The 23802-nt window shown below is 48.8% G+C and overlaps 1 protein-coding gene across 1 annotated transcript in view; it reads right to left on the bottom strand.

Annotated features, from left to right (window-relative positions):
- OLFM2 (olfactomedin 2) overlaps positions 1-23784 on the bottom strand; it is a 61512-nt gene extending 37728 nt beyond the window's left edge. The window contains exon 1 of the mRNA XM_024745875.1: positions 23721-23784. The gene's annotated coding sequence lies outside the window, so the exon portion shown is untranslated. The remainder of the gene's footprint in view (positions 1-23720) is intronic.
- Positions 23785-23802: the final 18 nt, after the last annotated feature.

Below are 23802 nucleotides of genomic sequence, written 5' to 3'. Positions count from 1 at the left end.
GGGGGGGAAAAAAAAAAAAAAAAAAAAAAAAAAAAAAAGAGCTGGAACTCAACTCTCCTGACCCACCAGTGCTGAAGGGGATGTGGAAACTCAGAGTGCAATAGCTGCAGGGGTGGCAGTGGGTGGGAGTGACCAGTTCCTCCTGGAAGTTGTAGATATTGTTATGGCTCTGTTATCCCTGCCAGGGGGGTCCTGCAAGACATAGTTTGCCTTGCACTTGAGGAAAAATGCTTAACCTGCAAGTGTAGACCTTCACTGCATGGCATAGGAGCCGTCCTGTGCCCTGTGCCCTGCCATGTGCCACATCCTCTGTTGGGGTCCTCATGCTCAGGCACTCCCCACATGAGAGACACGCTCTGACCTGCTCCAACATGTCCCGTGTGCTCAGATATGCCTGGTGGCCATCGGACTCTCCTTACACGAAGGGACATGTTTGCCATGAAGACATACCCCAACACGCCCTGACATGCAGGGCAGGCTCCAACATATGCACACATGCCTTTGCATGCTCTGGGGGACCAGCAGGTCTCCAGCCTCTGCCTGAGTCTACGCGCCTGAGGCCACCTTGCCCTTCCGGATGGATTGATAGGGCAGCAAGGAGAAGGCTGTTATAAATTAAACATTGAGACACTACCTGAGCACCAGACTGCCATCCAGTCATTGGCTGGTTTTCTCCCAGGAGGCTGCGGGACCTCAGGGTTGGGGAGAGGGCAGGGGAAGTGACTCGCTTAATTAATTAGTCTTAATTGAGATACCTTTGTAAATATCCCTTTATGGAAGGACACGATCCCATCATTTCCTGGGAACTTGCCATCTCTATTTGTCTCCAACCCCTGAGTATCGCAGAAATGACAACAAAAGAAAGAGCAGTCCGAAGGGCTGCTGGAGACTTAGCCGTGCTTCTGATAATGAAGACAACACCGAGGGGCAGGCGAGGAGGCTCAGAGATACACAGAGATCCAGGCGGAGTGGCAGCCAGAGAGACAGGGAGATGGGGAAACTGAAATACAGGGCAGAAGGTGTCACAACAAGAACCACAAAGTCTGAGTGACACGGGCAGAGTCAGAGATGCAAGCTCTGAAATACAGGCAGAGGGAGAGACAGCCAGAGACAGGCAGAAAAACTTCACACGAGGGAGGACCAGAAGTGCAGACAGATGGACCGCGCGTGGGCCGACAGACCTCCCTCTGCCTTTTTCTGCCTCACCCAGTCTCCCCATCTCCTGGGCAACATACCCGCTGCAGCAGCAGCAACCATCAGGCCTGATTCCTCTTTGGCCCTTGCAACCCTCCCCGTCTCTCACCCTCCCCCACTCACTCCTGCAATCATCTCCCTTGTTCAAAATGAGCTTCTGCAGCTGCAGCCCAGACAGCTGTTCCATCTTGGAGCCAGCGCTGGGGCCTGGTGGCTGGGTCCTAGAGGGATGCCCTCCCGGGCAGCAGAGGGGAGTGGGAATGGTGGGGGAGGACACAGGGTCACCTAGAGCTTGGGCACCCACCCACCCTTTACCCCGGGTCTGAAATCAAAGCTCGGCCCCCATTCCCAGCACCTCCAGGGGTACAAACATCTCCTCCCTTGTCCCCCCGCCAGGGCCTTCAAGGGCTGATGCTGGTCTGGCTCATCCTGTCCCACTCACTGAATCCTGCCCAACACCCAACATACATTCTGGCCCTGTCCTGTCTCAGGAGCCCTCTTAGGTCTGAGAATTTGAGTCTCTCCCCAACTCCCTGCCAGGGTCCTGGACCGTGATACAGTAACTATGGCGATATGGAAACAGAATTTGAGAGAGAGAGAAACAGAATCCTGACAGACAGACATAGACTGAGAGACAGAGATGGAAGAGATATAGTGACACAGACACAAAGAGGCAGAGATGGCACATAGAGACACATAGAGATAGAGACACACAGAAAGGATGAAACAGACTTAGAGACAGAGATAGAGACAAGACAGAGATGGAGAGAAAACAGAGAGCAGGATAGAGACAAAGAGACGCAGACATGAGACACAGGCAGAGAGAGATAACAATCAAAATTCACTCAAAAAACATTTATTGAACGTCTATCATATGTTGTAGATACAGAGTGAAGACAGAGAGGAATAAAGACAACTAATGAGACAGAGATATGTGAGAGAGAGAGACACACACAGAGACAGACTCAAAATACAAAGTTTAAAAATAGAGAAGCATCAAGGCTGAGACAGAGAGAGACAAGGACTGAGAACCAGCTTGGTCCCTCAGATCTCCCAGTGGCAGCTTCTTCACTCCCACACACAAACACACCCAATGCCACATTAGACTCTCTCAAAACGCCTGAGCCTCCCCCAGAAGCCTGCTTTTTCCTCGCCCAGCTTTGCGGTTGCTCCTCTCTTGGAGTTTCACAAAGAGGCGTCAGCCGCCCAGGGCAGGAGGTGAGAAGGATGCTGGGGGCATGAAGACACCAAGACGCAGAAACCAGAGCTTCCCTTTGGAAGAGGAGGAAGCCAGTTTTAACTACACTCAAGCAGCCCCAAAGCCCAGACCACCCTCCCTTGGTAGCTGTCCATGGTGCTGTTGTTGGTGCCAACCGTATGGGCAAAGGCAGCATCTCAAGCCATTTCTATGTGTTGCATCAAGCTTGGGGTCTAGAGTGGTAGTCAGGTATCTGCCTATCTCGCCAGATCCTCACACACCACCTGCCATCCCATCCCAACACCTTCACACACCCTGTTCTCTTGGCCTCTCTCCCTCCACGTTACCAGCTCTGTCTTTGCCCAACTCTTACTCATCCTTCATGTCTCAGGGCAAACATCACCTCCTCAGGGAAGCCTTCCTTGATTAACCCTTCCCAACTTTCTGCCCTCACGGCCCCCACCAATCTTTAATTATATAGCCATTTGCACAATTCCAAGTTCACTGTGTCTCCCTATGAAGCTTTGTGAGGAAAGAGATCAAGTTTCTCTTGTTGACTGCTGTATCCCCAGCCCCCAACACAGGACTTGGCACACAGAAGAGCTCAGTGATTGCTAGTCAGGGATGACTCTGCTCTCTGGTGGCAAGATCTATGTCTGACAGACAGACATAGACTGAGAGACAGAGATGGAGAAAGTGACAATGTGCACATTTGTTGGACATCCATTCAAACAGAGAAGGGTTGAGAAACAAAGACACGATAAAAAAAAAACTATAAGAAGCAGACACTTCTGAGCAATGGGAGAAGACTAAGTGGTCACAGAAATACTCATCAAGGCTCAGAAGTTTCACCAGGAGGACAAAGGGGCAGTGGTCTCATGGGGCAGAACTGAGACCGTTCAGGAAATACCTATGGCCCCAAATGAGAAAATCCCAGTAATAACAAGACGGACAAAGTTTTCATTCAGGTGGCACTTCCGTTCTGTTGGTGGTAAACAAACAATTACCAAGATGATTTCAGATCATTATGAGTACTGAGAAGATAATAGAACAGGTTCAAATAATAAAGTGGGGACACTGTAGCTGGGGTGGTCAGGGGAGCTGTCTCTGAGCAGGTGACATTTGAGCTGGAACAGGAGGGGTGAGAAGGAGCTGGCTAGAGGGAGGACTGGAGGAAGGATGTTCCCAGAGGATGGGAACAGGTGGAAAGTTCCAGAGGCAGGAAAAGCAGCAAGGGATGGAAGAGTGATCCAAGATCTGAGACTCAGGCAGGGGTCTAGTGATAATAATAATAGCGAACCTTATAGGCATCTTCCACATGCCAGGCACATGGCTGAACACAATGCTATATGGTACAATCTACTATTATCCCCATTTTATGGATAAAGAAACTGAGGCTTACCAAGTTGGGCCAGGGTAAGGAGTTTAGATTTGGTGCAAGTGAGACAGGAAAATGTTAAAATGAGATAAATTTCATACTCACAATCTAGAAGGATTTTCTAACAATCAGGTCTTTTGAAAAATGCAACTGACAGCCTCATATTCCTTTCCTGCTCCAAACCCCTTCAAGTTCCCATCCTTTGACACTCAGAATGAAGTACAGACACCTCAGTCCAAATCCCTTTGTGACATGGACCCCTCTGGCCACTCAGGCCACTTCCACACTCTTCCCAACCTGGCACATTGTCTTCAGCAACTCCGAACAGCTTGCAGTGTCCGTCCTCAACAGGACGTCCCTCACTTCTGAGCCTTTGTCCGTGCTATTCTTTCTGTCTGGAATGCCGTTGCTCTGTTTTCACCTGGCCAGTTCCTTCTCCACTTTTAAGACTCAGTTGGACATCACCACCTCCAAGAACCTTCCATTGCAACCTGGCTGATTTCAGTGCCCCTCTTCTGTGCCCCAACAGCACTCCAGAAATATCTCTGTCTCTACACATACCGTGTCGTGTCACAAGTACTGTTGATGAGACAGCGATCTGATTGAAGTTGGGGCATTATTCATCTCTATATTCCATAGTCTAGGACCCTTCCCAGTACAAAGCAGGCGCTGAATAAATATTTCCTGACATATTGAGATGTTTGAGCAAAAGCCATAAGTCCACAGTTAGGAACAGGTGAATAGGCAGGTGTGGGTCAAATCCACAATACGCCTACTTTTCTCTACCTCCTTGGTCCCTACCCTGGTCCAGCCCCCATCATCACTCACCTAGACCAGTGCTGTGGCCACCTCCCCAGTCTCCCAGCTCCCACCCTCACCTCCTACAGTCTGTCCTCCCCACAGGGGCCAGAGAAAAACTGTGAACACCTGAGTTAAGTCTCATCCCTCCTTTGCTTAGCACCCTCCCTGGCATCCCATTTATTCACTCAACAAGTATTTATTGAACACCAACTATGTGCTAGACCCAGTGCCAGGCACTGGAACTATAACTGTCAACATAAATGGATTTTTAAAACAATCTCTGCCCTCATGGAGCTGACATTACAGTGGGGAGAATCAGACAACAAAATAAATGTCAACTACACCGTGAATGTTAGAAGGTTAAAAGTGCATGTTGAGAAGGAAAGCGTGAAATGAGGAGAGGGAATGCGTGTGAAGTTGCAAGTTAAATCTAAAATCCCTGCAAGTCCCTCTCCTCCGAACATGATGTGGCTCCCACCACCTCCCTGCCCTCATCTCTTCTCACTTTCCCACGTCACTCACTCTGCTTCAGCCACACTGGCTTCCTCACTGACTCTCCAAAATTTCAGGCATATTCCCACCTCAGGGCCTTTGCACTTGCTGTTCCCTCTGCTTACTTCCTTCAGATCTCTGCTCAAATGTCACCTACTCAATCTAAAATAGTCCCCCCCAGCACTCTCCACTCCCCTTATATTGCTCTATGCTTCTTCATAGTACATGTATCACCATGTATTATAAATTTATCTGTATACTTATTTATTTCTCCCCCACCCTGCCCTAGAATGTCAGCTCCACAAAGACAAGGATTTCTGTCTGTTTTGTTCACTGTCATATCCCTGGCACTTAGAATAGCACCTGGCACATAGTAGGTGCTCAATAAATATTTGTTGAATAAATGAGTGAGTGAATGAATGAATGGAGATACCCTCCAAGAGAATTCTTGTTGTAGAATAAGAGGAAGAGGGGATCAGTAGTGTATTTAGGGTTGCTCATAAATATTGGGCCACTCTTCTCTGTCCGGGTCATAGTAGGACCACACTTCTCACCCTCTTTGAGGTTAAGCATGCCATGTGACTTGTGTTGGCCAATGAAATGTGAGCAGAAGTGACGTGTCACTTCTAGGGAACAGCTTTAGGAGCCAGTGGGGGCTACGCTGTACCTTCCTTTCCCCGCTTCAGTGATCATGTCACCATAGAGCCTCCACCATTCCAGGTCCATGACGACCATGGACAGAGCTCTCCAGCCAACATGGATACATATTTCAAGCACAAAATAAACCTGTGCAGTATGAAACCACTGAGATAGGAGGCCACTTGTTATGGCAGCGTTACCTTGCCTCTCTTGACTGCTCCTGAGTATTGGGGTCCTTCCCCCCTGCACAGAAAACTGTCAAGAAAACACATAGATTCTGAACTTTGGTTTTTACTGGGAAGTCCTCAAACAGCCTCTTGATGATAGCTGCTCAGACCCTCCCTGTTCCTCCCATGAGGAAAAGGGTCCTCCCCAAACAGAATATCCCTCCTCCATCTCCCCTTCCTTCCATCCATCCCTCAAGGAGGAGGGGATGGACAAGGGCATAACATACAGGATGCAGGTAACTCACTTCAGGCCCCGTAATGACGGCAGCTGCTGGCCACGGGGCTGACAATTCTTAGTCTGGTTCTGAATTTATGACCCCCCAGGTGAGAAGCCATTCCACTGAAGGCTCCATCCCACAGGGATGGTTTACGGCTGGGAGTTGGCCAAAGGTAGTAGCAGTGGCAGCTTCTCCCTCCCCGCCCCCCTTTCGGGGAGGATCTGTAACACCATCTCTCAGAATCTCTCAGAATGCTAAACTGTTTCTCTGGATCAGATCGGGGAGGGGAAACCAGAGACAAGAATGGCCTGAGGGTCTGGGCTCACCCTTACCTCACAGAGATCGTTTTTAAAGTCCAGACCAGCATCCAGCTGTCTGCCTCATGACTGGGAATTCTCACTACCTGGGTTCCAGAACCCCTCAGCTTACCCACGTCGGTGCTCTGTAGCTTCGCACAACTCCTCCTTACTGAGCATCGACCCTGTGCCTCCTCACTTCCATTTGTTCTCCCCGATCCTTAGGAAGGTGCATTCTTGATTTAGACACTTGACAAATATTTATTCCACACCTATTACGTGCTTGGCTACAATGTCAAACAGAGCAAACTCTCCTTACTGAACACCTACTATGCACCCAGCTATCTTTCCATTTGAAGATGGAATCCTTATGAAGATGTGATTGTTGATTCAGCCACTTGACAAATATTTATTGTAGGCCTACTCTGCATCAGGGCTTAGGGTTCAATAGTGAGTAAAACACAGATGTTCTCATGGATCCTATGGCTTAATGGGGACTCTGAACTCCCCTTGACTAATGAGGTTATTGGAGTTTAGAGAGATTAAATAATTTCCCCAAGGTCATACCACTGGTAAATTGCAGGACCAGAATTCAAACCCAGATTCATCTGACTCAGAGTCCTGTCACTAACTGAGCATTTACTATGTCAGGCACTGAGCTGGGATTTTCAAGCATATACACACTTGACATAGAGGAGGTACTCAATTATTCTGTTGAATAAACAAAATGGGTGGATGGATGGATGGAAGGATGGATGTGTGGAAGAATCAATGGAGAGACAGATGATGGATAATGGGTGGATGGAAAGATAGATGGGTGGAGAGCTGGATGGAGAGATGGATGGAAGGATGGAGAGATGGATGGATGGGTAAATGGATGGATAGGTGAGTGGACGGATGGATGGGTGGATGAAAGGATGAGTGTAAAGATGGATGGATGGAGAGATAGATGGAAGGATGGATGGATGAAGGGCTGGATGGTAGACCTCTTACCCACAACAGTTCTGTGAGGTAGGAATTATCATTCTCATTTCATAGATGGGAAACCACACCTCAGAACGGTGATGTCACTGGGCCAGAGTGCAAGTCGTGGAGCAAGTTAAGGGAAAGTCTGGATTTCAACCTATGTCTATCAGACTCCCAAGGCACTTTCCTGAGCACCCTCATGTCACAGTCCCCTCCCAGGTGCTACCCTGAGTTACTTGGCATCTCACTCCATAGAGCTCTTCTGGCAAGGCTTAGTGAGACTGAGGGATGGGGTGGGGTTCAGGAATGGGAGAACTATTAGCTTTCAGCAGGTGATTTCATGGAAGCATTGAATCAAGGTCCTGTTAGCTACAGATGGGCTAGAGTGAAGACCAGGTCAGTTTGGGTACACACACACACTCACACTTACAGAAAAATCATGAAACACACAGGAATCCACCCACATGCATACAAACTAGGCACACACACCATTCATAGACCATTCACAGATACACACTTGAACATATATGCACACACTTCTAAAGACATACATGTCCACATTTATATGCACAAAACATGTACTTGTACCTATTTGCAAAGACACATATACCCACACAAAATCATAACTCAGAGACATGCTCTTATACACTATGTACGCGTTCCCCAGACATACATGCTCTCATTTACACATGCTGTACATAATACATGAACACATTTACACTGACTCAAACTTTTTAGATGGTAGGGGAGGGGAATCTGGCTTCTGATTTCAATGAGACACCATCTCTCTCCCCCCCTCAGAAGGCAATAGCAAGAAGTCTGTCTCAGACTCGTGTATATAAACTTATATGCACACATGCAATTACATACATGCAAACCCATAGTCAGGGACATACAACTGCAGATACATCCACACCCAGATATAGCGAGTACTCAGGGACACACCCACACTCGTTCTGGGATGCACCCTCATATACAGGCAGACACACTTATGCCCTCATGCTAGCAAAGCACATACACTTTCTCACACTCTCCACTCACACACACACCCATACACACACCATGCATAGATAGATACACCAGGACATATTCAAATATCGCTTGATGTGACAGACACACAGATAAACACTGTTTCACACATTGGCTTCAATTCTGAGGATTTAAACTGCAAGCCCTCACCTGGGCCAAGCCCAGGGACAATTCCCTCCAGGAGCTGGACAAAGCCTGAGCACAGGGCACCCCCCTCTCCACTTGCCCACAACGCTTGGGAGCAAAGACCTCTTAGCTTTCAGTGTGGGGCAGGTGGAGGCTAAACAGGGGGGCTGATGAAGTTGGCGGAACATCAAGCAAGAGAGGGAGCCTCCATGAATCCCAGTTCCAGGTATTGGGAGGAGTCCCGAAACCAGATTGAAGAGGGTAAGGAATGGGAGGGAAGGGGCGTATCTGGAGGAGGCTGAGGGAAGTTTGCAGTGGAGGATGTCTCCTCCCCTCTCCCCAGGACCCCAGGACCACCATTATTAACCCCGAGGGAGTGCCCCCCAACACACACATCCTGCCCCCCTTCACCGCCCAGCCAAACTCTGTGGCTTGGGAAGCTGGAGGATGAAGGTGATAGAAGAGGATAGGATGGGACGGGGGAAGGGGCAATCCTGCAGTTTCTGGGGGCAGCATGAGCCCCAGCCCCGGCTCCCACCCCAGTATGAGACCGGGCCTCCTACGGAGGGTCAGTTATGGGAATAAATATTCAGCACGTGGTGAGGCAGGTAATGAGGAGGGAGATGCAGGGGGTGGGGTGTTGTGCAGGGGAGAGAAAAGGAGAGACAGAAAAAAAAAGATACAAAGTCGGAGACAGCGCGACAGAGACAGAGAGGAAAATAGAGACGCAAACCAGAGGAAAAAGAATAGAGTGAGACAGAGAGAGATAGAGAGAGACATAGAGACAGAGACGGGGAGAGACAGAGACAGAGAGAGAAGAGAGGGAGAGAGAGACAGACAGACAAGGGGCTACTCAGAGACACCGAGACACAAACAGGGAGAGATGCTGAAGGTGGAGACCCTCGGAGACCCGGAGACTTCCCTATTCGGAGGCAGGGTTCCAACCGGCCGCCCGAATCTACCCTCCAGCTCCGCCCCACTCAGCCGGGACCAGGCTGAATTCCGCAGCCCTTCCGCCTGCGCCCCGGGGCCTGAGCGAGCCTAGTACGTTGTTGCCGCTCGGACACTGCACACTAATAATAAGAAATAATAATAATAACAATAATAAAAGGCGCGGAGGTGGCTGCGGGTCCTAGGGCTCCTCCGCCTCCGCGTCCAGCCCCCAGCCCCAGGAGGGCGCTCCCCGGCCGGGCGCGCCGGGAAGCTGGGGGGCGGGGGCCCCCGGGGGCTGCTGATGCAGGGTTTCCCCGCCCCCAGCGGTGTTCCCGCCCCTGCCCCCCGAAGCGAGGTATTCCCGGGCCACCCTCCGCTCACAGCCCCTTTCAGAGCCCCGGGCGCTCGGCCTGCGTTTAAATGGGCAGCCGCCCCACCCCGTGCACCCAAAGCTGGCAGGGGGCCGGAGTCGGCAAGTCCCCACCCACCTACTGTTAGGACACCGACCCCGGCTCACTAAAACCCGGGAGAGCAGGTATGGGGCGGTGGGCTCCAGTGCGCTCCCTTGAATCGGGTGGCCAAGTGTTTCCTTTTCCCTCGGGGAAGGGGCTTCCCTGGTACCAGGACCACTTTGGGGACCGCTTGGTTGTTTCCGAACGAGGGAAGCGCAGAGTGGCAGGTCCGAAAGCAACAGGCGATTACTGGGATATGGGGAGTGGGGTCACTTCTGCAGCAGGAGGACCCCCATGACTCCAGGGGGCGGCATTACAACCCCGGACGGCCGACACGGGAGCTAGCCTTTTGCCGGCAAGTCCCAGCTGGATCTCCACTCACAACTTGGACTAGGGGTGGGGGCGGGGAACTGATACTTCGGACCTTCCTCCAGACCCCAGGGAGCAGCTCCGGGGCCCGCCCTTTCGAAGGAAGGGGGAGTGCAGTGCCCCCAGCTTTGCACCCACGCACCAGCCGGCGGCGGGGCGGCGAGGCCGCCAGGAGGAGAGCCCGGCTGGTTTAATTTCCTCTGTTTTCCCTGCACTCACGCCCCCTCGTGGCGTCCCCGCATCACCTCGCGCTGCCGCCGCGGCCGCTGCAGTCGCCCTCAGTTCGCGGCCGCCGCCGAGGCGGCGATGACTCAGGCCTTTCCCTGGGCCGTGGCAGCTCACCGAGGGCTCGCCTCGGGAGAAGCGCTGAACATGGGGGTAGGGATGGTGGGGGTCTTGAAGTATCCTTTTTTTTTTTAGCTTAACAGCAGGGAGAGGCAGGTTCTGCCCCTATGGGACTTCCAGCAATGACCTCTCTCTGCCTCAGTTTTCTCATCTGCAAAGTGGGTGGTTTAAGGACCCATGGACCTAATTCGTGTAAATGGCTCCTGTGTCCTGAGAATCAAGTGAAAGCTTTATTGAACATCTACTATGTCCCAAGCACTGTAAACAACAGATTTAAAAAATGCCTGCCTGGGACTTCCCTGGTGGCACAGTGGTTGGGAATCTGCCTGCCAATGCAGGGGACACAGGTTGGAGCTCTGGTCCGCGATGATCCCACATGCCGTGGAGCAACTAAGCCCCAGTGTGGCAGCTACTGAGCCCGTGCTCTGGAGCCAGCGAGCCACAATTGCTGAGCCCCTGCACCAGAACTCCTGAAGCCCACGCACCTAGAGCCCGTGCTCCACAACGAGAGGCCACCGCAATGAGAAGTCCGCGCACCACAACAAAGAGTAGCCCCTGCTCGCGACAACTAGAGAAAGCCCATGCGCAGCAACAAAGACCCAGTGCAGCCAAAAAATAATTAACTAATTAATTATTTTTAAAAATGCCTGCCTATGTGGAGATGAACATTCTATGGGATAAGTCAGACAACAAATGGGGGTGGGGTGGGGAGTAAAATACCTAGGGTATCGGGAGGAAGGGGCATATGGACTAGGTAGGGGAGTAAAACTTTAATCGAGGTGGTTGGGGAATGTGACATTTGAGCAGAGACCTGAAGAAGGTGAGGGAGGGAGCCATTTGGATATCTGAAGGAAGAGTTCCAGGCACCAAGAAAAGTAAGTGCAAAGGCCCTGGGTCAGGAGGATAAGTGTTCAAGGAACAGGAACGAGGCCAGTGTGGTTGCAGCAGAGTGAACTGGGGCAGACTGGGGAGAGATGGTGCTTGTAAAGCACTTTGCCAGGTGTCTGGAGCATGGTGTTTCATAAATAGTAGCTGACATTGTAATTATTTGCAGCTGATAATGAGCTTTAAAAAATGAGATCTCTCCTTGCCTACTTGTACTGCAGCTTGCATTTATGAGTACTGAACACTTTGCAAACACACTTGCTGAGTACTGGATGCAACCTCCCATGAACAGTACAGCAACTTCCCTATTTACAAGAGAGGAAACTAGGCTCAGAGAGGAGAGGGGACCAGCTCAAGGTGACCCAGCACATATATGGGAGCCCAGGATTTGGACCTAGGTGGGTCTGATTTCAGACCCCAAAACCCCTGGGCTCCAAGCCCTTCCTGTTTAGATAATCTGGAACCCAATGATACTCTCTCACTCTCTCACCATTGGTGATGCAGGAAACTGCCCTGCCTCCTCCCAGCCAAACTCCTCCAAGGAGTGGTCTACGCTCACATCTGCACTTGCTGTCTCTGCTTCCTTACCTCCCACCTCCTGTATGCTTCCAAAACTCCTCTCACTAACGGCACCAGTGACCTTACGATTTGCTGGTCCCACAGCCTCACACAAGACCTCATTTAGTCACTCTCACAGGTAAGCCTTCATGAATCATTCCCTCCTTCTTGAAAGTCATTTGTCCCTTGACTTCAAGGCCACACTATCACTGTCTCCTGCCTTCTCCCTAAATGTCTCCCACGGCTTTGTCCTAGGTCCCTAGCCACTGTCATTCTGTATACTGTGCCTGGACCATCCATCACACTCACATGTAGGGTTTTGGTTCCATTTGGCACACCCCCACCTCAGGACCTTTGCACTTGCTGTCTGCTCTACCCAGAGCACTATTACCACAGATACACATGTGGATTGTTCCTTTACTTCATTTATATTTCTGCACTATCAGTGTGCAAGTCAGAGCAATGCCCTACCCTTCCCAGAAAACTACACGTCCCAGGTTCCCTGGCACACTGGCTTCCTATTAGTCTCACCCAATGAGAGGCACTGGAGGGAGACTGGAGGGTGGGGAGGAAGGGAGAGGCCAGGGTATTTCTTCTCTTTCTTTCTGCTTAGGGTGGGGGTGTGTATTCTGACAGTGACCATACCTACTCCATGATCCCATGATCCCAGCTCCCACACAAGAAACTTTTCTTCATCACACTACCCTTTTGTCGTGTGCCTCCAGTAGCTTTGTGCTGTGGTTTATTCCTGATCATCCCATCAGTTTGGCTTCTCAACTCTTCCATCTCACACTTAACCAATTCTCTATATTAAATTTCCTCTCTTTGAAACACCTAGACTGGTTTGTTTCCCTGATTGGACTCTGAGCGATCCGGCTATTGTATCCTGAAAGACATCCCCTGGCCACCTCATCTACAACAGCAACCCCTCTGCCCCCGTCCCCTACTCTGCTCTATTTTTTTGAACAACATTTATCACCATGTGACATTATATTGTACTTTTATTTGTTTATGGTTTGTCTCTTCCACTAGACTTTCAGTTCCGCAAGGAGTCCTACATGTCTGTGTTTTTTACAGCCTCATCCCTAGGGCTTAGTACAGTGACTGGCACATAGTAGGTGCTCAAGAAATTGTTTATTGACTGACTAAATGAATCTACAGCTGAGGCTCCCAAAAGCATTTCTGCAGCCCAGATCTCCATCTAGAGCTCAAACCCCTATGCCCATCTGCTTCTTGGACATCTCCACTTGTGCGTTTCACAGAACTAATAGCACATGACACCCGCCAGAACAACCTCAATCAAAAGTCAAGGGCTTCCCTGGTGGCGCAGTGGTTGAGAGTCCGCCTGCCGATGCAGGGGACGCGGGTTCGTGCCCCGGTCCGGGAGGATCCCACATGCCGCGGAGCGGAGCCTGTGCTCCCCAACGGGAGAAGCCACAACAGTGAGAGACCCGCGTACCACAAAAAAAACCCCAAAAAGACAGGCAGTACCAAGTATCCGTGATGAAGTGGAGAAACTTAAACCGCTTTCTAGTGGGAGCATAAAATGCTGCAACTACTTTAAGAAACAATTTAGCAGTTTCTTAAAATGTTAAACAGAAATTTACCATAAGACCCAACAATTCCATCCACCCAAGAGAAATGAAAGCCTATGTCCATGGAAAGACTTGCATGTGAATATTCATAACAGCATTGTTCCTAATGAATGAAACAATTCAAATGCTCATCAGCTGGTGAATGGATAAACAAACTGTGGTACATGCATACAATGGAATGTCTTTCAACAATAAAAAGGAACGAACTACTGATACATGCTACAGCATGGATGAACCTCAAAAATATTTTACTAAGTGAAAGAAGTCGGACACAAAAGGCCACACTTTGTATGAGTAGTTTACACAAAATGTCCAGAGAAAGCAAATATATAGAGACAGAAATTAGATTAGTGATTGCCTGGAACTGGGGATGGGGTGGGGATGGCATGAGGGATCTTTTTTTTTTTTTTTTTTTTTTTTTTGCGGTACGCGGGCCTCTCACTGTTGTGGCCTCTCCTGTTGCAGAGCACAGGCTCCGGACGCGCAGGCTCAGTGGCCATGGCTCACGGGCCCAGCCGCTTCGTGGTACGTGGGATCTTCCCGGACCGGGGCACGAACCTGTGTCTCCTGCATCGGCAGGTGGACTCTCAACCACTGCGCCACCAGGGAAGCCCCCGGCATGAGGGATCTTTTGCGGGTGATGGAAATGTTCTAAAACTGGATTGGGGTGATGTTTGTACAACTCTGCAAATTTACTAAAAGCCATTGAGTAGCACACTTAAACAGGTGGATTTAATGGTATATAAATTATATCTTTTTTCCCTGACCTGAAAATTATCAGGAGGAAAAAAGTTCATAACTCTCAGAAACAATAACAATAATTGCTAAGGTTTATTGAGTACTTATCATGAGCTCGGCACCATCTGCAACAATGTACATGTAATATCTCATTTAACTCTCGGAATACCACTGTGAAGTAGATAGGATTAAATTCCAATTTTTTTAATGAGGAAATAGTGGCACAGAGATGCTAAGGAACTTTTCCCAGTCCCCAGGAATCTATCCCAGACAGACCCAGTTCCTGGGTCATTTGGCCCTATTCAAAGGGGAAAGAATAAATGTTGATCCCTACCTCAAGCCACATACAAAAATCAATTCCATGTAGATTTTACATCTAAATGTGAGGGATAATAAATCTTTTAGAAGTAAATATAGAAGAATATCTTCATTACTCTGAGGTAGGCAAAGATTTCTAAAACAGGACACTAACAAGCACTAACCCTGAAGGAAAAACAATTATTTAAACTACATTCAAATTAAGAAATTCTATTTAAGAAAGACATCACTAAGAGAATGAAAAGACAAGCTACATAGTAGGAGAAGATATTTGCAATCCTATGTCCAACAAATAACTGATATCCTAATTTTTAATTTATGTAAAAGAGAGAGAAACAGATATAAAATTTGGATGTATAAAAACATATATTCTTAAAAATTAATAAGAAAAAGGCAGACAACCTAATAGAGAAATCGGCAAATGACTTGAGCAGGCATTTCACAAAAGGGGATACTCACGTGGTCAATAAGCATGTGAAAAGGTATTTAAATATTATTAGTCATCAGGAAATGTAAATTAAATACAAAATGTGATACCACTAAACACCCATCAGAATGTCTAAAGTGAAACAGAAAGACAACACCAAGTGTTGGTGATGATGTAGAGCAACTCGAATGCCCAGACACTACTAGTGAGAGAGTAAATTGGTAAACTCTTTGAAGAGTCTTTGGAACTTTCGAAGACTGTTCAGCAGTTATCTCCTAAAGTTCAATATATTCCTCCCCTATGACTCAGCAATTCTACCCCTCGGTATATACACTTGAGTCTCACTATTTGTGGGTTCCATATTGTCAAACTCGCCTACTCACTACAATTTATTTGTAACCCCCAAATCAATCCTCATGGGGCTTTTATGGTGATTCATGGACATTCACAGGGTAGCAAAAAATTGAGTCACTGACACACAGGTTCCCAATGGAGATCCACCACAGCCATGCTCTGGCTTTCTTGTTTTAGCTCTCATAACTGTAATCGAGTGTCTTTTTCACAGTCTACTTAGTGCCAAAATTTTCACATTCTCGTGCTTTTTATTGGTTATCTTGCTATTTTAAGTGGCCCCATGCACAGCGCTAGGTTCTGTCTAGTGCTCTAGGCGCACGCAAGAAAGCTGTAACGTGTCTTCCAGAGAAAATACAACTTGTCAATAAGCTTCACTCAAGCATGAGTTATAGTGCCTTTGGCAGTGAGTTTGTTGCCAATGAATCAACAATGTATATGAAATAAGGTGTTTTTAAACAGAAACATTCATAAAAGGAGGTTGCATATTGTTTGGTCGACAAAAATGTCATGACCAGAAGCTTGCAAGAATCTAACCCCACAATGATTCAGTATTCACTAATTCAGTATTCACTAATTCTTTCTAGAACATAATTACTGCGAATAGAGAATCTACTGTACATATATACCAAACAGAAGTGTGAACAAGCATTCACTAAAGATACGTGTCAGAGTGTTTATTGCAGCGCATTTTGTCTCAGCCACAAACTTCACCAGCCCAAGTGCCAAGAAACAGTAGAAATGGATATACCACATGCGATATATCCACACAACGGAACACCATAAAGCAACAAACACAAAGAATCAATCACAAAACAATAATACGGAGGAATCTTACAAACACGTGGAGCAAAAGAAGCTGGGCACCAAAAACTACATGCTTAATGACTTCATTAAGTTACAAAGCAGGTCAAACCAGTGCATAATGAGAGACATTAGCTTAGCTGTTACCCTTGAGGGGGCAGGTGGCAACTAGGAGGAGGATGAGGGGGTTTCTGGATTCTTGCAAAGTTCTGTTTCTTGATCTAGTACATTATGTCACTTCAAGACAATTTATCAAGCTGCACCTTTATGATTTGCATACTTCTTTGTAGATATGCTTTACGTCAAGAAGGAAGTTTACTCAAAAATATGAATTAAGGTATCAAGTATAAAACATAAGGGTCAATTCTGTTTGATGTACAGCAGGTAAAAATGCTAGAAGTTCCAGTAGAAAAGCTAGAAAACATAAACCAAGCAAAACTCACTGTCCTTTGTAAGAAGCCAAGTGGTCTCTGTCAACCAACTCTGCCTTCTTGGTCTCCACGGTATTTCATTCACACAGAGGAAAGGCATGAATTTACGTCTGCACATACACAGCTTTGCATCCCTTGGAACACAAATGGTGTTAATCTTCTAGCCTATGCCTGCTTTTCGTTTTTTGCTTGGTTACAGCAAATGTTTGGAAATGGTGTTGAATTTTCCCTGGAATTCTCTCTCTTGCCATCTCTGCTTTCCTGCCTGCTTCAGAATTCCAAGAGGAGATTCCAAAGGAGACAGTAGTCCTGGCTGAGGACCTTGGACACCAGACAATGAGAGGTACATTCCCCCTGTCCTCCCCCAAATATCAGTCCTACTATGCCTCTGGCTGTCACCAACTTGCCTCAGGTCTTGTTAGCTCCTGAAATAATTGTCTTCACACCTTTACTGTCCCTACTCTAGTTTCAGTCAAAGGATCTGTCCCTCACACAAATCCAACCATGTCTCATTCCTGGCTTTAAAACCTTCTATTTAAACAACAAAAAAGCAAACATCCCAGTTTTGAGAAGGAACAAAGGATCTGACTAGACATTTCTCCAAAGAAGATATACAAATGGCCAATAAACACATGAAAAGATGCTCAGCATCGCTAACTCTTAATAAAATGCAAATCAAAGCCACGATGAAGAACCACCTTACACCCCTTAGGATGAGCTAGGATCAAAAAGTCAAATACTAACAAGTGTTAGGGAGGATGTGGAGAAAATGGAACCCTTGTGCACTTTCGGTGGGCGCGGAAAACGGTCCAGCCACTGTGGAAAATGGTATGCATATTCCTCGGGAAGTTAAACACATTATTATCATACAGTCCAGAAGACCCGCCTCTGGGTATACACCCAAGAGTTAGAAGCAAGGTCTTGAAGAGATATTAGCACACTCATGTTCATACCAGCATTATTCACAATAGCCGAAGGCGGAAGCAGCCTATAGGTCTATTGAAGGATAAATGGATAAACAGAATGTGTTCCAACCATACAATGAAACAGTATTCAGCCTTAAAAAGGAAGGAAATTCTGACACCTGCTACAACACGGATGAACCTAGAGGACATTATCCTCAGTGAGATAAGCCAAAAAGACAAACACTGCACGATTCCACCCATGTGAGGTCCCTGGAGGAGTCAAATTCATAGAGACAGAAAGTAGAATGAAGATTGCCAGGGGCTGGCTGGGGGTAGAGGATGGGGAGTTGTTGTTTAGTGGGTAGAATTTCAGTTTCGCAAGATGAAAAGAGTTCTGGAGATGGTTGGCGGTGATGCTTGCACCACAATGCAAATGTACTTAATGCTACTGAATTGTACACTTAAAAATGTTTAAGACGGTAAATTTTATATTCTGTGTATTTTGACACAATTTAAAAAACGCTTTTATTTAAACACACACACACACACACACACACACACACACACACACACACCCTTACTTGGCCCTGAGAACGATTCCACAGTGGGCTGTGTCGCACCCCTCCCCTTCCCCAGTACCTCGCTCGGTGTCATTCACATAGGAATTACTAGAGAAATTAGGACTAGAAAGAATCTGGCTCATCATGTACTCCCCGTGTACTTTTCTTGGGAACAACCAGGATCCTCTCAGCACCTAAAAGGTAAGAAGCTATCTACCATTTCACTCAATCGCTTCAACCGACTTTGCCTCTTCGTTTCTTTCTTCTCACGCTGCGACACCCTGTCTTCTCATCTGTTAAGCAGGGCTTAGATGCTAACAGGCACTGAGACCCTCCTGGGTTTCCCAGAAGCAACACAAGTCAGTTTCTGCACACAGACTTCATGGAACCTATTCTGACTCCTCTCTGTTCCTCTGGTTTCTCCTTGATTTGTGGCTGAGCTCTGGATGGACGAGGTTGTGAGACAGACCAGGCTTCCGCTCTGGGAGTGAAGATATGTCAATGTTCTTGGACAAGAGTTCCTGAAAAATGGGAACAAAATCTCCTGCCCTTGTCACAACTCCCTTCTCCCCAGCACAGCCAGGCTCAACTTTAGAGAAGTTAAATCTTCCATCCCAGTCCTTGAGAGCTCAAGCAGCCACCCAGCCTTGGTGTCCAGTATAAGGCTCAAAACACAGAAGGCTCACAATGGATGCTTTCTAAATGAATACGTGAATGCATGAATAAATGAAAAGAGCAAGTTACAGCCTCCCAGGCACTGACACTGAATTCTGGGGACACAGAGTCATTGCCAACACCAACTGCTGGGATTATGAGAAATCCACACACGCCCACATGGTCAACCTGTATGGACACACAGTCACTGTGCCCACACACCCACAAACATGATTATGGCACACACATGTCCCTGTGTCCAGTTTGGCCAACGCCAAGTACACTGTCCCTAAACACACACACACACACCCCCATGGACACTACAGACACACTCCTATAGGGCCAGAGTTACAGCGAAGTGAGTCATGCAAGAGCAGAGGTGGATCCTGCCTTTATTTAAATTTTGATATTTTGTTCATCATGGATTTTTTGCATTAATTTTGAGTTTCTTAAAATATTGCATTAAAATAGTATTTATCTTGGTCTCTGAGTCTTTTGGCACTCCTTTCAATCCTGCACCCAAGGCAAGTGCCCCGTTTGCTTCACACCCTGATCAGGACCCTGGCTGACACACATACCCAGGGGCATCTGCCCACACGTCTTCCCCAGTCACAGGGACGTACACAGTCTCTGAACAAACCTCATTCTACCACTAGGTGTCGCCCCAGCTCCTTCATCTTCGGCTCAGCATCAACACCACCATTCCTTAGGAAGAAAATGTCCAGTTCACTTATTATCTGGGAGTCCTCAAGATTTCCTTTTACTTCCATCTACCTGGGACATTTACATTTTCTAAAGACACCCTGGGGGAAACAGCATCTTAACCCCAAATAGTGGTGCCCTGCAATGGTGGAATTTTAGGCACAGATGAAGAAGATGGGTTTTCCTGATGCCTCTGATCCAGGAACTGTGGTTGACTTGAAATGGGTATGGGATAGCCCAAGGGGAGAGTTGTTCCCCCGACCCTCCCTTGACACAAGTTTGAGAAAGAAAGAGATTCTGTGGGAGGAGGAGGGGGATTCATCCATTCATTCAACAGATATTTGTTGAGAACCTACTATGTGCCAGGCTCTGCTGTAGGCATTGATGATACAACAAAGACCACTGGACCCTGATGAGCTGCCCCTCTAAGGGAAGACAGACAATAGGTGAAGAAACAAATCCTGGAAATGTAGTGACAAAGCCTATGAAGAAAAATAACACAGAGTAAGAGCTCAGAAAGTGGCAGTGGGAGGTTATTTTTGATGGCCTCTCAGAGGAGGTGACATTTAAGCAGAAGGAGAGGGAGGAAGTTGAGTGGTTACCTGGGGGATCAGTGTCCCAGGCAGAGGAAATGGCAAGTGCAAAGGTCCTGAGGCATGCATTGTAAACTGAGCTACTCCTCTTGTCCCATCCACGAAAGAGGTGACCCCAAACCCAGACAGTACCAAAGATGTAGCTAGATCTTTTTTTTTTTTGTAAATGTATTTATTTTATTTATTTATTTTTGGTTGCATTGGGTCTTCGTTGCTAAGCGTGGGCTTTCTCTAGTTGTGGCGAGCGGGGCTTCGTTGCAGTGCACGGGCTTCTCATTGCGGTGGCTTCTCTTGTTGCGGAGCACGGGTGCTAGGCACGTAGTTGTGGTGCGCAAGCTCAGTAGTTGTGGCTCACGGGCTGCAGAGCGCAGGCTCAGTAGATGTGGCGCACGGGCTTAGTTGCTCCGCGGCATGTGGGATCTTCCTGGACCAGGGCTCGAACCTGTGTCCCATGCATTGGCAGGTGGATTCTCAACCACTGTGCCACCAGGGAAGCCCTGTAGCTAGATCTTAAGGAGGACTTCCCAGTGGTCAGGAAGGGAGCATGTTTCCCACAGGTAAGATGGTAAGCCTTGGACCTGTCAAGCTCTCTGGTAGCTCCAGACCCTGGAGGGATGGACAACTCCTCTGACAGGTCCTACTCCCCTGTTCTCAGGGTCAAATCCAAACTGCTGTCCACGGCCCACAAGTTCCCACTTGGTTGGTCCCTCCTGGCTTCCCTGGCCTCATCTCCCCGCAACTCCCCTTTCACTCACACCTATCCAGCCACACCAGCCTCTCTGGTGCTCCCCAAACATACCATGCTTGTTCCCACTTTCAGGGCCTTTGCACTTGCTATTTCTGCTTTGAATTCTCTTCTCCTGAATACAGAAGGCATCCTTCTCTCACTTCCTTCAAGTGTCGCCTCAAATACCACCTTCTTAGAGACACCGCCTCTACCACACCTGCTAAAAGAGCCCCCCACTGCACCACCATCACACTTTAATCCCCTTTGCCCTGTTTATTATTCTTCATGCCACTTGCATTGTATTATATATTGACTTAGCTGTTGACATTGTATTATATATTTATTCGATTCTTGTCTGTCTCTCCTGCAACAAGGTCAGCTCCAGGAGGGCAGGGATTTGATGACTTGGCCCATGCTATATCTCCAATGCTTCGTCATATCTGTTGATTGAATGGACAAATGAATGATTTCTAGAAAGAACTCCTGGTGGAGACCAGGGCCCATTAAGGACCGAGGAGGGGGTTCTGGGAAGTGATGGAGGGGACGGAGATGGGACAGAGCATCCATTCTCCAGACCTCTTCCTTCCCTGGGGCACCAGGCTGGGTGGGCAAGCTGGGGCACACAACACTGTAGTGCCCACGGCCGCCTGGAGGCACTGTAGTTGGTGGCAGGACCCTACCAGCCTCACCCCAACTGATTACCCCAGCTTAGCTCCGCCCCACCGGCCATTTAGCCCCACCTCCACTGAACCCAGTTTAGTCCCACCCCCTAAAGAGCCTGGTATGGATCTCATGCATCTTCATGTTAGCCCTGCCCCCAAGCATCTCCCACCCTCCTCTGGGGTCACCCAACATCACCTCTCACTGCACTCTCCCACACCCTTAGGCAATCTTGGCGAACGAACAGGAAATCTAGAGTTTCCTAGGGGCCAGCAGGGGTGGAGGAAAATCCCCAGGTGGTGGCTCCAAGGATCCTCCTTGGAGACCCAGTTCAACTTCACTCCTGGTGCATTTTTATGCACCATTCTCTCAATTGTATACCTCTTTCGGTCTCTCGTCTCTCTCGCTCAGCTGACTCTCTTTACTTCTTTGGGGCTCACCTATCAGTTGAGCACCCAGTATGTGTGGCCTGATGCTTGGCTCTGAGCACACTTCCCATCCCAGCCAGTATGTGGGTCCTGAGATAGGGAAACAGAGGAGTGAGGGAGGGGACCTCACGAGGTCTCCTTGTAGCCTGGAAATCTTTCTATCTAGAGTCTGATCTCCATCCCTCCCAATAGCCCCCCTCAGTGTGGGTACAAGGTTCTGATTCTTCTCTTGGCCAGGAAAGAGAAGGTGCCAGGACTGTTTTTCCTCTGAGCTTCTACCTAGAAACCCTCCGAGTGTTTACACAGGCACTGTTCACACCCATGGAGTGGATTATTTAACAAGAGGGTAAATGTGTGGGCTAAGGAGCCGGACTGCCTTGGTTCAACCCTAGCTCTGCCACTCCCAAGCTGTCTGAGCTTAAGCAAGTGACCTAACTTTTCTGTGCCTCAGCCCCCACCATCTGTAAAATGAAGGTAAGCTTCTCAGAGGATTAGATGTCTTAGTTCATTCGGTGTGCTTGAAACAGTGCCCAGCATATAATAAGCACTTAATAAACGTTAGCTGTTATTATAATTATTTTATTATTTTGGAGAACTTAGGGGGCTCCCACCCCCAAGATGGAGGAGGAAGGAGGTTTCCCAATAGCATTAGAAAGCTGGGACCACCCCCCCGCATTTTGAAAAGCCCCCATCTCTTGCCCAAGAGATGAGGTACCATGGAGAGGGAGACGTGCTCCTGTGAAAGCATGTAGTGTGCAAGGCACCAACACACACACACGGATGTACATGTTCGCACACACAGCCCTTGCCCCGCACACCTGCTTTTAGAGTGACTTAGGCACAGAATGACACATGGTTACCCAAAGCTCCCACATAGCCACACACCTGGTCACCCACATTTTGTACAACACCCGGGCAGATGGGCCAGGGTCATGGGGACACTGACACACACCGTCCTTTATACACAGCCACAGCTGCCCACATACCGCTGGGATTAATACAGTCCTCACTTGCTGTCACACAGCCGGTCACACACAGATACACAACTCCCGGTCTCAGGCTCCCAAGCCTTCCACATCGGCCCTCCAAGTCACAGCCTCCCACTGTCACATACAGACTCTGCCTCAGGTACAAACACCCTCCCCCAATCATGCCCCAAGTCATGCACGGTTGGGCACACCTGCACAGCCACACACGCAAACTCTCAGTCACACCCAGCTGTGAGACGTAGGCACACACATTTACCCAGCACCCTCCAGCACTTCACACACGTCCCCGTCAGTCACTCACACGTGAGTCCCGCCCCCTTGCCCACCTTGGGGGTGCGGGCAAGGAGTGGGGGGCTATAAAAGCCAGGCACCTCCTACCATGATGGGGGAAGTGAAGGATAAGCGACACACAAGGCCCCCTGAAGTCCCCCCACAACCCCACTTAGCTCGAGCGAGATGGCGGGTGTGGGCTCCGGGTCACCGAGAGGTTGAGAACCCCAAAGCTGGGATCAGGTTGTCTCCCAAACCATCTCAGCTCTGAGGCTGGATCTGAAGCTCCCCTTCCCATTCCCAAAGCCAGGGTGGACGTCCCAGCCCCTCCCTCGCTGCGACGCCCCCTCCCTCGCAGCCGCGGGGGGCTCATGGAGCCCCCAGTCCCGTTTCTGCGGGGCCCCCTGAGCCCCCGCCCCTTCTGGAGCCCTCTGCGCCCGCACCTGCCTGCCGGGCCCCTACCTGTCCGGCGAGGCCTGAACACAGCAGCAGCAGCAGCGGCAGCGGCAGCGTCGGCGGCGGCGGCGGCGGGACAGAGAGCGGC

Source organism: Neophocaena asiaeorientalis, unplaced genomic scaffold (genome assembly GCF_003031525.2).
Source record: "Neophocaena asiaeorientalis asiaeorientalis breed wild unplaced genomic scaffold, Neophocaena_asiaeorientalis_V1.1 scaffold357, whole genome shotgun sequence".
In the NCBI taxonomy this organism is placed as follows: Eukaryota; Metazoa; Chordata; class Mammalia; order Artiodactyla; family Phocoenidae; genus Neophocaena; species Neophocaena asiaeorientalis.
Note: the sequence above shows the minus strand (reverse complement) of the source record. Positions and strands in the feature narration are given on the sequence as shown.